We start from the raw sequence: 15,898 nt of genomic DNA, 5'->3' as shown, positions 1-15,898 counted from the left end.
ATGTTAATTTAATTATAATACCCATGTCTGAATCAAGAAATCTATATTCCTCTTCCATTACTGTCACCTTTCAATTGATTATGTTGTATTTTAGAACCTTTTCAGGGTGCAGGATTTGAACCTCTGAAATAGTGCATTCAATTAATGATTCATCGATTGAAAATTTTAAGGAAAACTTGCAACAGTTAGACTAGGATGAGATGTAGAAGACACCTGATGCAAATTTAAAATTTAACGTATTTCATGATCCCTTTGTGAGTATATTTGAAAACAATTGCCCTAAGAAAACTGTGAAACATTTTTGTAATTAACAATATAAAAACGCCATAACTTACTAATGGGTTAAAAAATATCTTGTAAACAGAAAAGGGAAATATATCTTATAGCTAGAAGGAGTAATGATCCAGAAACAGTTAAACATTGTAAAAACGACAGCAATGTATTACTAAATTTATTGAAAAGTCCAGAAGTTTGTGCATTATGTCTTAAGTTTAACACCTCTGATAATAAAATTAAAACAATTTGGAATACTGTTAAAAGGGAAACAGGACAACTAAGAGCACAGGGAGACCGTGTTTCTATCAAACTCAATGAAAAGTTTATTAACAAAATGTCGCAAGTAAGAAATATTTTTAATAAACAGTTTTTAAATGTTTTAGAGAAAATGGGATCCAACTGCTCATCATAAAATGCAAGGCTGTATATGGAAGAGGCAATACCTATACAATTTGATAAAACTGAAATTCAGCTCACAACTCCTACTGAAATTAGGAAAATAATAAATCCACTCAAAAGTAAAAGTTTGCATGGGATTGATGGGATTTCCAAAAGAGTTCTACAAAATTGTTCTTAACTGATAAATGGGGTTCTGAGCCACAAATGTAGAAGCTCACTGAAACAAGGTATTTTTCTGGATAGACTGAAATATGCTACTTTTATACCACTGAATTAAAAATGAGATAGGTCCTGTGCTAAGGACTACTTCCTAGTCTCACTTCTGACAGCTTTATCCAAAATTCCTGGAAAAGTAATGTATTCAAGAGTAGCTTCACATATTTGTAAAAATGTATTATATTTGATCAAATATTATATACTCTGCATAACCGAACAGCAGCCATTGGGATTTTTTGTGAGCTCTCAAAGGCTTTTGACACTCTGAATCATGAAATTCTTCTAGATATGCTTAAGTATTGTAGTATGAGTAAGGCAGTGGATGAATGGTTTAATTCATATTTAAATGGAAGAATGCAGAAGTTTGAAATTAACAGTACAGATAGTCTGCAAAAAATCAGCAGACTCCTCTAACTGGGGAGGTATCAAGAATGGTGTCCCAGAGATTTCAGTCTTGGATCCCTTATTGTTCTTAATATATATCAATAGTAACTTGACACTCTACTATATTCATGAAGAAGCAAAGCTAGTTCTTTTTTCAGATGATACAAATATAATAATCACATCCAACAAACGAGAAGTAGTTGAGGAAATTATAAACATCTTTCAGAAAATTATTAAGTGTTCCTCTGCAAATGGACTCTCACTAAATTTTGAGAAAACACAGTATATACAGGTCTGTACAGGAAATGACATAATGCCATTGATAAATATAGACTCTGAACAGAAGTCAGTTGCTAAGACAGAATACTCAAAATTTCTGGGTGTGTGCATTGATGAGAAATTGAATTAGAATAAACGCATTGTTGATATGCTGAAACATTTAGCTCCATCTGCTTATGCTACTAGGGTTATTGCAAATTTTAATCATAAATATATCAGTAATACAGCCTGATATGGCTATTTTCGTTCACTGCTTTCATGTGGCGTCATATTTTGGGGTAATTCACCATTACGAGAAAAAGTATTCATTGCACAGAAGTGTGTAATCAGAATAATAGCTGGAGCCCACCCAAGCTCACCTTGCAGACATTTTTTAAGGAATGCAGGATATCCACAGTACCCTCCATAATACATATATTCACTTACCAGAGAAGAAAAGTTGCCACTCACCATATAGCGGAGATGCAGAGTTGCGATAGGCACAACAACAAAAAAATAAAGATTCACACAATTATAGCATTCGGCCATTAAGGCCTTTGTCAGCAGTAGACACACACACACAAGCACGCACACACACACTCACGCAAACGCAACTCGCACACACGTCTGTATTCTCAGAGAGCTGAAACCACACTGCGAGCAGCAGCACCAGTGCATGAAGGGAGTGCTGACTGGGTGGAGGTGAGGAGGAGGCTGGGGCAGGGAGGGGGAAGGATAGTATGGTGGGAGTGGCGAACAGTGAAGTGTTGCAGTTTAGAAGGAGGACAGGAGAGAACATGCGGAGGGGCACTACACAGCCATCATTTCACCGCCACATCCAGTCTTTTAATTTCTTTTTATTTCTCTCCTCTCCGCTACTTACCCCCCCCCCCCAACTCCGCACCTTCTCTTCTTGCCTTCTCTCCTGCCCTCCGTCTAAACTGCAACACTTCACTGTTTGCCACTCTCACCAAACTATCCTTCCCCCTCCCTGACCCAGCCACCTCCTTACCGCCACCCAGTCGCCACTCCCATCATGCACTAGTGCTGCTGCTCGCAGTGAGCTTTCAGCTCTCAGATGATCTTCACTATTCTGAGTGAAATCTGACTGGCACTGAAAGGAGTGAATTATGCTGCCACAAAAATATTTGGTCATTTGCCAAATAGCATTAAATGTCTGACAGAGAGCCAACCGGTATTTAAAGACAAATTAAAATAATTTCTGAATGACAACTCCTTCTACTCAAAAGATGAATTTTTATCCTGTGAAGACAACTTATGTTAAACTGACACATTCCAAATCATTAAAAAATGTCGTGTTCATGATCTATAGAACAAATATTAATACAATAACCTTCGGCCAGCTCTCTATGATGTGGAATGAGTCAGAAGACCCACACATTCTCGGTGAAAAATATTCTCACATTGTAACCCAACTCAAGTCCAAATCAGAAAGTAGGGTCGTTAATGAAGTACAACAGTTAGCACTGAAAGTACAGATATTATGAACACTGATGTACAGTCATAACAGAACTGCACTCCAGGACAAAGACTGCTGCTGTTTATTCAGACACCGAAAATTCCAGAACATACAAATATCACTAAACATAACAAATTCCGAGAAATTTTCAGAAATGATAAAGAGTGAATAATAAATAATTGCTCCAGGTTATGTCTGAACTGGAGGTCCACAGCACAACAGCCAGTGATGACTGCTATACCACACTGCATCCATTGCAGTTTGTGGTAATTCTGCCTCTCCTAGAGAAATAGCTAGCTGTGTTTCAGAAGTCCTTACTGGATTTGACTACAGCAACCTGGATCTTGTCAGTGGGCCCTTGTACAACAGCACTTGTAGATCCTTGAACTATGTTCATGCTGATACATCCTCTTCACTATGATGATCACCAAAGGTAGCCCCTCCCATTAAAACATCTATATGGCTACTCTGCAAATCACATATAAGTGACTGGCATAGGGTTTATTAAACAACCTTCACAATAATTCTCTGTTATTTCACTCTTGAACAGTGTGCCAGAAAAACGAACACCTGTATCTTTCAGTGCAAACTGTGATTTCCCTTATTTTGTTATGATGGCCGCTTCTCCCTATGTAGGTCAGCTTGGTAAAGTATCTTCGCATTCAGAGGAGAATGTTGGTGATTGAAAATTTATAGGAAGGTCAAACTGCAATGGGAAACGCTACTGTTTAATGATGTTACCCCTAATCCTGTATCATGCCTGTGGCACCCTCTTCCTTGTAACAAAACATACTACTCTTCTTTGAACTTTCTCGATATATCCCAGTAATCCTATCTGATAAGTACTCCAAAACAGGATGGACAAGTGAAGAGTAGGCAGTCTCTTTAGTAGACCTGTTGTGTCTTATAAGTGTCCTGGAAATAAAAGACTGTCTTTGGTTTGCCTTCCCCACAACGTTTTCTGTGTGTCCTTTCCAATTTAAAGTTGTTCACAATATTAATTCCTAGGTATTTAGTTCAATTTATGGCCTTTAGATTGGATTGATTTATCCTGGGAGAAAGGATGATCTTCACTATTCTGAGTGAAATCTGACTGGCACTGAAAGGAGTGAATTATGCTGCCACAAAAATGTTTGGTCATTTGCCAAATAGCATTATAGTTTAACAGACTCCTTTTAGCACTCATGTGGATGATCTCAAGTCTTTTAATATTCATTATTCAGGGTGAATTCCCAATTTTCGCACCATGCAGATATCTTATATAATTCGTTTTGCAACTGGTTTTTATCTCCTGATGACTTAACTAGATGATAAACAACAACATCATCTGTTAACAAGATGGCTGATCAGATTCTCTCTTAAATCGTTTATATAGATAAGGAACAGCTGAGGGCCTGTAACACTACCTTGGGGAACGCCAGAAATCACTTCTGTTTTACTTGATGACTTTCTGTCAATTACTACCTCTCTGACAGAAAATCACGAATTCAGTCACGTAGCAGACGATATTACATAAGCACACAATTTGAGTACAAGCCGCTTGTGAGGTGCAGTGTCAAAAGCCTTCTGGGAATCCAGAAATACAGAATCAATTTGAAATCCTTTGTCAATAGCAACAATTCCCGTGAGAGAAGAACGATGTTTTCTAAATCTGTGTTGACTATTTGTCAATAGACAGTTTTCTTCAAGGTGTTCAAACTCAGTATATGTTTCAAAATCTTGCTGCATATCGATGTTAACGATATGGCCCTGTAATTTAGTGTATTACTCCTACTGCCTGTCTTGAATATTTGTGTGATCTGTGTAACTTTCCCGTCTTTGGGTATGGATCTTTCCTCGAGCAAGCAGTTGTATAGGATTGTTAAGAATGGAGCTACTTCATCAGTTTAGTCTAAAAGGAATCTAGTTGGTACACCATCTGGACCAGAAGACTTTCTTTTATCAAGTGATTTAAGCTGCTTCACTACTATGAGGATATCTGCTTCTAAGCTACTCATGGTGGCAGCTGTCCTTGATTCGAATTGTGAAATATTTACTTTGTCTTCTTTGGTGAAGGAATTTCGGAAGGCTGTGTTTAAAGTTCGTTTTACACGGGATACCCATGATGCACCATTTCCGCCTGCGCGTACCGTGTAGACGAGGCCACTTGCACGAGATTCACATGTACGATCGCTAGGCGGCGGAACAGGATAGGTCCTAGTCTCACGCGTATGTAGGTGCTCCGCACGTGCGCAGACAACCAAGTCAGAAGCACAGCTGACAAACGGCGCGAAGTTTTATGTGGATTGTGTAACTCGCTCCTGCTCAGCGAAACGTAAAACAGCATGTTGTTCCTCTCACAAAAGTTAATGTGTGAAATGCCTGCACTTTTCCGTAAGCGTTATTTGAAGGTTTATCTCTGTTACACAATTAATCAAAAGCCCCTGCTATTCTCAGCCATTCCTCTTCAGCTGTTGGAACCCGTAAGAAAGTAGAAGTGAAGTGCAAGTTCTCACTTCTTTTTTGGTTCAGTAATACAGGAAGCAAGTACCTTCAAATATGTACCCCTCAAAGAGTTACGGATTTCACATTATACATCTATTATCGTTTAGACAGACTCGAAACTGAAATACAATGTGCAAACGACAAGATCTTGTAAGATTCGCCAGTCGCCAGGAATCGCAATGTAATTGTTTACCTAGAAAGGAATAAAATATAACAATTTTCAGCTAGTATAGTTAAACAAACAATCCTATGAAAAAATCTACACTCGAAATTAAAGCCTTGCTCTCTGCTTGGCGCAATTGCTTCTCTCGGGCGAATATTGGGCTCAATGAAGGATGACAGCTTGTCGAAACAAGCTGCATCCATCCCCACAAAATTTTAAACAGTAGTGGACCCTCCAGCCTCAGCTCGTTCATCAGTAAGGAGTAACAATCCTTTTCCTAGTCCCTTCTTTGAAGCCATGGCCGAACTCAGCAGTTTCTACTCATATTTTTTGCGCATCTTTCTTCCGATTTTTTCTTTATGATGAAAGCCGCAGCTACAGTAATAAGACCAAGGCCATATCTGCTTCCATTCTTCTGAGCCTTGTCTTCTGACAGTATTTAAACGGCTTTTATAACAAGGGTGTTTATACATGTGAGCGACTTACAGTTTCATATTAACCGTGTTAAAAATCAAATGCAAAAGCGCAAATAAATTTAGTGCCATTAGAAAAAGACATAAAGTACGCGAAAGCGAATTAAAGTTGTCGATTCATGCACTGGAAGTTGCCAACAAACACAGCAAACATGTAAAGCAGACCATGTGACAGGCACATGCTGTATAAACGCTTGTTTGTGGTTGGACGTTCTATCGCATGGAGCTCTGCAGTAGACAACAACTTTCTTGTGAGAGTCGCGCGTCTAGATTAGATAATGAATACGACACTTCGTAATGATGTGGAACGTGTCAGGTTAATAAAAGATGTCTGTACAAGATATTACATTACACAAAATATTGCATGACACTAATGTTTAAGTTGATGTTTTTTTCCCTTAATTTATATCTAAAAATTCAGCCAATGAGTAGGAGGAGTTCTCATCTAGAAATTCTTTTAACTTATTTTTAAATGTTAGTTGGCTATTTGTCAGGCTTTTGATGCTGTTTGGTAGGTGACCAAAGACTTCTGTGGCAGCATAATTTACCCCTTTCTGTGCCAAAGTCAGATTTAACCCTGCATAGTGAAGATCATCCTTTCTCCTGGTGTTATAGCTATGCATGCTGCTATTACTTTTGAACTGAGTTGGATTAAACAACAAATTTCATAAGTGAATATATATACTGTGAGGTATATGCGATGGATCTCTTGAGCACTTTGCATTAAAAAGTACCAAATGGTTCAAATGGCTCTGAGCACTATGGGACTTAACTTCTGAGGTCATCAGTCCCCTATAACTTTGAGCTACTTAAACCTAACTAACCTAAGGACATCACACACATCCATGCCCGAGGCAAGATTCGAAACTGCGATCGTAGCAGTCGCGTGGTTCCAGACTGTAGCACCTAGAACCACTCCTCCACCATGGCCGGCTTAAAAAGTAGCATTGGCAGTTTCGCCTTGGCACAAACTCATGATGAACCATGTACCTGACATCGAAAAACATCATCAGCATGGCTTTCATCTTCAATTTGCTCATGCGAACCTTTTCTGGACGTGGGGATGCTTCGGTGTGCTATTCAGCACTCATGTGCATTGTCTCCAGGTCATACTGAAACACCCAGGTTTCGTCTCCGGTGATAACATTATCTAAAACTTCTGGATCAGCTTCAAGGATCTGAAGATTGTCTTGGCAGGCGTCCACACATGCTTTCTTTTGTACGTCTGAAAAAATCTTTGACCATTTTGTTGCAGGTGTTCCTCATCCACAATTCTTTGGTGATGATGTTGTGCACTATCATTTTATCAAGTCTGAGGTTGTTTGCTATCATCCTGATACTCATCCGATAGTCGGTGTTCAATAAAACGGGCACATGATCGATTTTTCGTCAGTTTTGCTGGTTGACGGGCGTCTGGAGCGGTCCTCGTCCTCAACACTGTCCCAGCCCTCTTTAACGACCTTCACCCACCTGAAAACCTAGGCTTTTGACAGGCAATCATCGCCGTAAGCTTGCCAACACATATTGAACGTTTCTGTACCAGATTTTCCTAGTTTCACACACAACTTGATAGCATAACGTTGCTTTATTGTTTGTTGCATGTTGCTCCATGACCAACGACTTTGCGACATGTCCACTCAACGCACAACGCTGCCAAGACAAGAGCCCACAGGCGACTGGCACGCCGCTTATTTTTGGCCAGACAGCCCCCACCACCAATCCCCCAGGCGAGTGCACAGTGCGAAGTAAAGTCGTATCAGCAAAAAATTAGTCTCATTACTTTTTATACAAACCCTGTAATGTTATTTAGTGGGATTTGTTAAAAGTGACATTCCTCATTATTTGCATGACATAGATGTAGTTGCTTCATATTCCATTTATTTATTTATAGATCATTTGGTACAATAGTATCGGACATATCAGAAACAAACATAAATAATGTAAACATATAAAACATTTACAATGCAGGACAGAATAAGTTGAGGATAGGCCAAGAAATTGGTAATGGCCAAGTCAAGGGAAACTTTGTGACATGGGGAAACCATGGAAAACCAAATTGAGGGTGGCCAAACAAGGGAACAAACCTGAATCCGAGTTCAGTACATTGGACTAGAGAAGCCATCTCGATCGGTACATGACTGGAAGGGGAATATCGAAATACACTGTCAATATTGTGAGTGAAACATGCAAAATAAGTAAAGAAATGAAAATAAATTTTGAAAATAAAGACACTACTGAAAAAGTGAAAACACATGAACAAATTACACAACACTGAATAAAAGTACAAAATGCACAATGAGTCAATCAGTGATGGAAGTTGTGATGATGTTCCCTGCTTTATTTCTTCGTTGATAGTCCTGAGTGTCGACGTACTGGCTGAAAAATTAGGGGGTGGGACTGCAGTACTGTATACTTTAAATGATGTAGCCGACAGGTGCACATTTGCATTTCACAGTTACTTACTTTCACTATTCACAACCACCCAATAATACACAGTTTTATGGTCAGTGCACAATTGTTTAACTGTCGATAAGCAGGCGAACATCCACATACTGCTACAATAGTTTCCAGTTGAACATCTACGAACAGTGAAAACCTAACCACAAAGTTCACAGTTCTTGAAGAATAGAAAGCTACGTATGGAGCAGACACTGTCATTGTTTTAACACAGGGCATATTGATGAAACACTTACTTCACTATTAAGTTGATGCCTTGTTGTCATTCTAACCAATACTGGTTCCTTGCCTGAAACTCGGCCATGGACTGACTGTCTTAGGATCAAAAAACGGGCCCTTACATATCCTCACAATAATAGTTACTGAACTTACACATTGATCAAAGTTAAATTTACAGAAGTTAAAATTGAAATTTAACTCATTAAATTAACTGAATACATCGTAAAATTGGTTCTTATTAACAGTTTCTTCTACTACAAGGGTTAGGCTGAATTATTTTTTTAAATGATGAAATTAACATATGTAGTTATGCAAACAATCCTTTTGACAAAACTGTTAATTACTTTGGAATTAATGAGGGGCTAGCTTTGCTAACATGTTTCCAAATAGTCAAATAGACACTTAAAGAATGCTACTGTTTCGTCTTTCAAATGTTTATAATTATTACAGAATTTATATTTGTTTATACGTCAATAATAGAATTTACATTATGAAGCAATTACTGATTACACCTTATAATGAAAGTATTAACTAGGAATACTGAAGATAAATTAGAAAATCAATTACATACATAAAACTAAGCACAAAATTATATCTGGTGTTATTTTCTTTAAAACTGAGAGCCAATCTTTCTCTTTTATGGGAATGCTGATTATACTCATGTATATTAATGTTAATTAATTCAAAACTGAAAAAAAAAACGAATTTAAGAAGGCAGATGGCAAAACAAGAAGGGAAGAAAAATTATACCAGCTTGCTTCGTCACATCACCCCCCCCCCCCATTGGATTGGCTAGATAGATATTTCAAATAGCTAAACGGGCAATTCAATGACCACGAGTGACCCTGAAAGTGGGTTAAACAATCTACACACAAAAAAAAAATATTACATACAAAATCTTATCAGAACTACAGTACATATGTTTTTCAAATTCTAACTTATATGAACTGGCCATATGAAAATCCCCATATAACATATTTACATACCATGTATTGTACATCTACAGAAAATATCCACAAGTTATACTTTTAGTAAACATTAGGCATCTTCATCATAAGTGAAGTCCTTTTTGGCTAAGCGAAGATTCCCTTTTAAGATACATTTCACTTTGTTACAAGTCCTATCTTGGTAAATAAAATAAATCCTCACGAGTTGCAAAAAAACTAAATTGCAGTGCGCATTGCAGTTTACTTTCAGGCAGAAAATTTCACTTGGTCTATGTTTAATATTTTTCACAAGCACATCCATTCTTTTTCAATGAGCTTTTACACATTTTCTCACCAAGTTTTCCATGCCTTCAACATGTCCAAGTGGCAGTTAGTAAGAAAATGCACTGCTATTACTTCCCTTTTAGGTGGTTCTCCTCCGCCACAGTACATAAAAAAAAATCAAGACAAAATGCTCTACTTTAGTTCACCTATTTTTAATTCTAACTTAAGTCTAAGAAAAAATGTTTCACACTAAAAATGATCATCTACATCTACATGACTACTCTGCAGTTCACATTTAAGTGCTTGGCAGAGGGTTCATCGAACCACAATCATACTATCTCTCTACCATTCCACTCCCGAACAGCGCACAGGAAAAACGAACACCTAAACCTTTCTGTTCGAGCTCTGATTTCTCTTATTTTATTTTGATGATCATTCCTACCTATGTAGGTTGGGCTCAACAAAATATTTGGAAGAGAAAGTTGGTGACTGAAATTTCGTAAATAGATCTCGCCACGATGAAAAACGTCTTTGCTTTAATGACTTCCATCCCAACTCGTGTATCATATCTGCCACACTCTCTCCCCTATTACGTGATAATATAAAACGAGCTGCCCTTTTTTGCACCCTTTCGACGTCCTCCATCAATCCCACCTGGTAAGGATCCCACACCGCGCAGCAATATTCTAACAGAGGACGAACAAGTGTAGTGTAAGTTGTCTCTTTAGTGGACTTGTTGCATCTTCTAAGTGTCCTGCCAATGAAACACAACCATTGGCTCGCCTTCCCCACAATATTATCTATGTGGTCTTTCCAACTGAAGTTGTTCGTAATTTTAACACCCAGGTACTTAGTTGAATTGACAGCCTTGAGAATTGTACTATTTATCGAGTAATCGAATTCCAACAGATTTCTTTTGGAACTCGTGTGGATCACCTCACACTTTTCGTTATTTAGCGTCAACTGCCACCTGCCACACCATACAGCAATCTTTTCTAAATCGCTTTGCAACTGATACTGGTCTTCGGATGACCTTACTAGATGGTAAATTACAGCATCATCTGCGAACAACCTAAGAGAACTGCTCAGGTTGTCACCCAGGTCATTTATATAGATCAGGAACAGCAGAGGTCCCAGGACGCTTCCCTGGGCAACACCTGATATCACTTCATAAATAAATACCTTACGTAGTTCTCATAACATTACAATAACTAGCACTAAAATGGACTACAGTACGAAAGGTGTGGACTATGAAAACTTTTAAAATCAAGTGCACATTACATTACCAAATCATCACTGTCATAACTGTCTGAAACTGGTTAAACTTGAAAGATTTGGATCTCTTTTTCCTTTTGCAAAATAGCAAAAACTCAAGATGTACAGTAGTATAGATTTACTAATCATTACTTTATGAAAAAAGAATAGAGTCACCATAGCATAACTTAATTACAATTCAAATCAAAATTAAGGGGATGGAAGCTGTACCAAATCATTGCCCTATTTCTTCACTCTGAGTACTACTCTCAGTCAAACAGAAAATTAAATCCTCACAGAATCACAAAATGTTATCAAATGGTTGACCTGTCAGAATATTCACATTAGGCTAGCACCACAGTTATCAGTTAATCAGAAAAATTAATTTTCAGGGTTCCAGTCTTACCACTTCAAGCTCGTAATTACTCAGAACACAAACAGAAGTTTTCAGATAACCTATAGATCTCATAATGCAACATTATATGACTTGTACCTCACTAAAATATTGTTCTTTCTGTCAAGCTCTCATTACAGCTGGAAAGTCAAGAATTGCACAATATAAACAGTGCCCAATGATACCTACTTCACAATTAGATCATCAATAGAGTTACAAGACATTTGTTTGTATAAAGTTATCTTTCTCATTAATCATGTCTGTCAGCACATTACTTTACTTACCTTTCTCACTTAGTTAACTAGTTGAGTGCTAACCATTAATACCCCAACATTATTCATTGTTTTATTATTTCATTGCTGTTTCATTATCTAATAAATAAACACGTGCTCTGCTTATCCAGTGCAAAATTGACTCTACTGAAAAACATTCTGCCCGCATCTCGTGGTCGTGCGGTAGCGTTCTCGCTTCCCACGCCCGGGTTCCCGGGTTCGATTCCCGGCGGGGTCAGGGATTTTCTCTGCCTCGTGATGGCTGGGTGTTGTGTGATGTCCTTAGGTTAGTTAGGTTTAAGTAGTTCTAAGTTCTAGGGGACTGATGACCATAGATGTTAAGTCCCATAGTGCTCAGAGCCATTTGAACCATTTTGAAAAACATTCCACAGTAACGGATCCTTATGCTAAGGCAAACTTAATCCTCATTATTGATCGGTAGAGGTGGGCCAAACGGTTATTCTGGAGTAACCGTTATCACAGTTCCAGTTATTCTTTGATAACCGTTATTTTTAACGGTTATTAATAACTGTCAAGTTATTTTTCGCTAGCGAATACCGAATGATCCGACGGGGCTACAGTTAAATCCATCAGTTGGAATCCATCAGTTTAGTTATAACTGCGAGTAGTGTGAAAAGGCAGGAATGTCGTATGAATCGTGTCACAATGGTAGTTAATTAACTCCAGGTACATTTTAGTTGATGTTAGAACGATTATTAGTGTTTCATATTATATGGTTGTAGGTTATTGGTCGCTATTAGAAATATTATCTTCACAGCTGCAACAGAAAGCAAGCAGAACTTCGCCACAGCACTGTTTAAGTAAAGTGTTAACAACATGCATTTTTAAGTATGAAGTAATGTGTAAACGGAATGCTGCAGGTTAAATTCGAAGCTTAATTTCTTGTGCTGCTCACTTAATAGAATAAGTGTACAGCCTTGTAATACAACAAAAAATATATGTAATGTGACAGATTCATTTACTCCTGTCCTGTAAAAGATAGTCCTATTGGAGAAAGTGTGAGTACCCTGATCCAAGTTTTATGTGAGATTTGGAAACTGCTTGATTTCTCCTGCTACAGCATGTTTATAACATATGAAGACACACAGATTGAAAAGGTTGACAGTGTTACATTTCTGGGACTACAACTCGATAATAAATTCAGTTGCGAAAGGCATACCACAGAATTGATGTAGCGCCGAAACAAGTCTGTATTTACAGTAAGAATGATGTTAGATGTAGGAGACATAAATATAGAAAAGCTTACATATTTTCATTCTATTATTTCATAAAGGAGCATATTCTGGGTAACTCATCAAATGTAGCAAAAGTTTTCGCACGTAAAAGGGTGTGATAAAAATCGTTTGTGGTATAAATTCAGGAAAATCATGTAGAAAACCATTCAAGGAACTTTGTATTCTAACCACTGCTTCATAGTATCTTTATTCCTTAATGAAATTTGTTACGAGTATTTCCAACCAATAGCTCAATACATAATATCAGTTCTAGAAATAGGAACAGCATTCTACATAAAGACCTAAAATCACTTACCATGGTCCAAAAGGGGTCCAATATTCAGGAACATGCATTTTCAATAAACTGCCACCAAGTCAGCAACCATTAAAAACTTGGTTTCAGATAAAGCACGGTTTACAGTGTGTTTGAAAGACATTTTTATACAGAAGTGTCCGATTCCACCTGTCTGCTTTGACCCAGGACGTCATCAATATGCCGGAAATGGCTATATTAAATGTGTCTATGACGTCACTACACACACATGGCAACAAACATGAAGATACATATAAATGATACAATAACATCTCCCACCAAAATTACAATCAAACCAATGGGACAACTGCGGGAAGTTGGGGGTTTTAGGGTCAGGATAAGTTAGTAAAAAAAAAAAAACACACCATGATCCCAAAACACAAAATGAAGAACAAAAAGAAAAAAATTACAGCATTCCGTCAACAAAATCTGCAGGAATCGGACACTTCCCTTGAACAATATAGGTCAACCATAGGTGACCATACCAAAACACCAAAACCCATAACTAAAAGCACGAAAATTGGAATCGGACATTTTCCTTAACCTACATAGGTCAACCTTCGATGACGATACCAAAACATCAGCACCTACAACTATGAAAATGGGAATCGGTCATTTCCTGTGACCTATATAGGTCCACCACAACTACTGATGCCAAAAAACCAACACCTACAACTGCGAAAAATAAAACCACAACCCCAAAATCCACAAATCAAACATCCCTACATAAATTAAATCACATTCAATGCTCTATAAATACACAAAACATCACAACTAGGAAAAAAAAAATTAATTACCACCAGCAAATTCCGGCACTGCAAACTAGATCAGCCAGTCCCCCCCCCCCCTCCCCCGCACACACACAAACCAACTCATAAACACCGTGCCGTAATGACATTCACACACCACTACACCTTTACGTCAAAGTAGATGGGTGGAATTGGACGCTTCCATTGATCTCTCCTTCTACTCTGTAGATGAATATCGTAACAGCTTAAGTAAAAATTCTGCTATATATCAGTTTTGACAGCACTTGGTCGCAAGTCAAGATCGGGTATTCTGTGTATGATAAATTTATTAAAAGTGCGTAACTGTGTTTTATTCTGACAGTGTATCAATTCTGTAAATATTAGCAGTTACTGTAATATATTCACATATTTTGATAGTCTCCTTACAAATGATGAGGATAATAATTATTATATTCAGCTGTGTTATGTTGTACTTTCTGATATGTTATTTGTCACTCGCGATGGCCAGCGGCTATTTCTGAAGAAGTACGTAAATTTTTGTTCGCTCCCGTAACTACCGTCTCTGGAAATATCCCTGGGGTCTAAGACAGGAGTCACTGTGTCAAAAACACAGACACACAGTTATTCCGTTACCAACTTCCAGGTTACCTGTAATGGTAGCCCGTTAACTGCCCGAGAACAAGAACTGTGAGCCAATAACGATAACCGCCAGAGGAAAATACCGGTCTCTGACAGTTATTTCCATAGTCGCTCGAATTCCTACCCGTCCAAGCTAAATTGTCATATAAAGCGGTGGCTCAAGAGAACGACCGTACTTATTAATGCCTGTACTGCAGCTCCTATCAGCCACCGCTCAGACATTAACTTTATTTAATTGTTTGTGCTACAAGTAACGAAGGTGCGCGATATAGTACACAGTTCTTATCAACAGATGGCGCGCAGTCTCACGGTTATTCCCATGGCCTATAGAACGCCTTCCAAATGGTCTATCCCTCTCCTTTGTTCGTAGCCAGAGCTCCGATGAGTTGACGTGATCTTCGGTCAACAGATGGTGGGAGGCACTGTAGACACTAGACAGTTATTGAAATAACTGCCTGTGTCAGAGGAACGGTTATCACAGTAACCGTTACTTCTCAGTAACTAGTTATTTCTATCAGTTACGTTATTTTTTGCCACCTCTACTGATCAGACAAAATTATCACTTAGAAAAACTATTAATTACTTGTATTCCATCAAATTGCTTAAGATTCTAGCTTCGAGGGCGATATACATACAAACCTTACTCTTTCCACATACATTACTCCAGGCTACTATGTTTAAAGTTGTAATTCCTTAATCTCAGAAAAGGCTGTACCCTGATACACTTCCATAGGTAGATACGTATCTCCATATACTGGCTGCACCAAACATAAACAATTCTATTATATCACAATTAATATTAAGATCTCGTATTTAAGATTGTTTTTACTGCATATTGCCTCTGCTGCTCCACTAAATGATACTAGCTTCACACATGAGCTGATTAGTTCAGATGTTAATTATAGCCCACATATCGTAACACCTTTCATTTTCGGTTTACCTTACCTTCTTTGACAGAAATTCTTTACCTGTGGTACCAATTTATCTTTTTCCATCCTCTTATGATTGCTTTACTTATCACA

The sequence above is a fragment of the Schistocerca nitens genome, chromosome 2, assembly GCF_023898315.1.
Source record: "Schistocerca nitens isolate TAMUIC-IGC-003100 chromosome 2, iqSchNite1.1, whole genome shotgun sequence".
Taxonomy (NCBI): Eukaryota; Metazoa; Arthropoda; class Insecta; order Orthoptera; family Acrididae; genus Schistocerca; species Schistocerca nitens.
This window is presented reverse-complemented; position numbering follows the sequence as displayed.